Raw genomic sequence first — 1,558 nt, forward strand, 5'->3', positions numbered from 1 at the left:
GCCCAGTGTGTTTATGGTAGTGCCTGGTCAGTTCATCTGAGCAGGCGAACTTCCATCCACAGCCATCCATCCTTTCCACACCGTGGTAAGGTTTCTCACCTGTGTGGGTTCGCAGGTGTGCCTTGGGATGGCAACTCTTTGTGTAGGTTTTGCCATAACCTGCATAATCACAAGTGTGGGTGGCGGTCCTCTTCTGGGTTACCATCGTCTTCCCCTGTTTCTCTTGGGCTCCTCCAGCAGGCAGGAACCGGGTGGACAGCGTGAGTTCTTGGTAATGGAGCAGCGGGACTTGTGGCTGCTTAGGTCAGGCAGGAAGGATGGGTAATTGGGCCCCGGGTGGCGATGGAAGCCGGGGAAGTGGCAGGGCAGGGTGACAGTCCCTGCTGCTCAGCAGTTCCTCAGGTCCCAGCCCGCTGGTGGCCATGGCTGGGAGGGGTCCAGCGCCTGACAGGGTACACAAGGGGACTCCTCCTGCTTGAACTTGGGATGCAGGTGCCACAGGCAGCCGTTGTGGGTGTCGCCACCACCACCACCAGGTGGCTGCTGTCAGGGCAGTCTTCGTTGACGCTGAGGACCACTGGCTGCCATACTCGATGCTGGGGGCGCTCAGCGACGCCTTCAGCACTAACTTCCCCGTCACCCCAACACCTGGCGGTGTCGGCTGCGGCTGTGGTGGTGGAATGGACACCAGCTTCAATCACGGCCGCAGGAGCTCCGCCACAGAGCCACCCGAGGGGCTCACGTTGTGGATGTCCGCCAGGTTGAAATGAGCGGTCGGAGGGGGAGCGGACTTGCTGCCATGGAGGAGGCCACAGCCCGTGTGGTCCCCACGCCTGGGTCGCCCCCGCAGTCATCAGACGGCTGAAGCTGCAGGTGTAGGGCGCGTGGCAGGGCCGCTGCTCGACGGGAATGACGAGGAAGATGCTGATGCTGACAAGGACACAGTGGTGGCCACCGACTGCTGATGGACAGCGAGTTGGAGAGGATAAGGTCCAGGTCCAGGAGATCGCTGAAATCCTCGGTCTCTCTCCGGGGCAGGGGGCCAGGTTGCTACCGCCGCAAGTTGCAGTGACTCCGGCAGGTCTGTGGCCACGGTCGCAGCCACCAGGTCCTGGGGTGGCCAGGAAGCATTGGGGGTAGTCCTTCATGTGGGAGAGCTCCTCCTGCCAGCGGTTAATCGGGTAATTTGGACCACCTGCTTAACGAAGTGTCCTCTCCCTTCCCGCCCTGCCAGACGACAACGTGGAGAAAGGTGGGAGCAGCGCCTCGCTGACAGCCCTGTCAGACTTGCCAGGTGGCTGCCTCATTAATGTGGGGGCCCAGAACGTCCTTGGGAGCCCGCAGCAGCTGGGCCACCCGAGCCCCAAAGTCAACAAAGAGAAGACTTAAAAACGAAGCCAAAACCCCCAACCCCATGTTGCCGGACATCCTTCTTCTTTGGATTAAATATAAATGAGTCATCCTTTTCAAAAAGTTTCTTTGTTTACAAAAGTTCTTAGAAAAGTAGACAATCTCATAAAAACAGACAATCAGCAAGGCTAGTAAGTAGGCCCGGGGG

General features: G+C 59.2%; 1 pseudogene; it reads right to left on the reverse strand.

Moving 5' to 3' along the window:
• Positions 1–2: 2 nt before the first annotated feature.
• LOC108299036 lies at positions 3–1,307 on the reverse strand (annotated as a pseudogene).
• Positions 1,308–1,558: the final 251 nt, after the last annotated feature.

This window comes from Cebus imitator, unplaced genomic scaffold (genome assembly GCF_001604975.1).
Source record: "Cebus imitator isolate Cc_AM_T3 unplaced genomic scaffold, Cebus_imitator-1.0 Scaffold1512, whole genome shotgun sequence".
Classification (NCBI taxonomy): Eukaryota; Metazoa; Chordata; class Mammalia; order Primates; family Cebidae; genus Cebus; species Cebus imitator.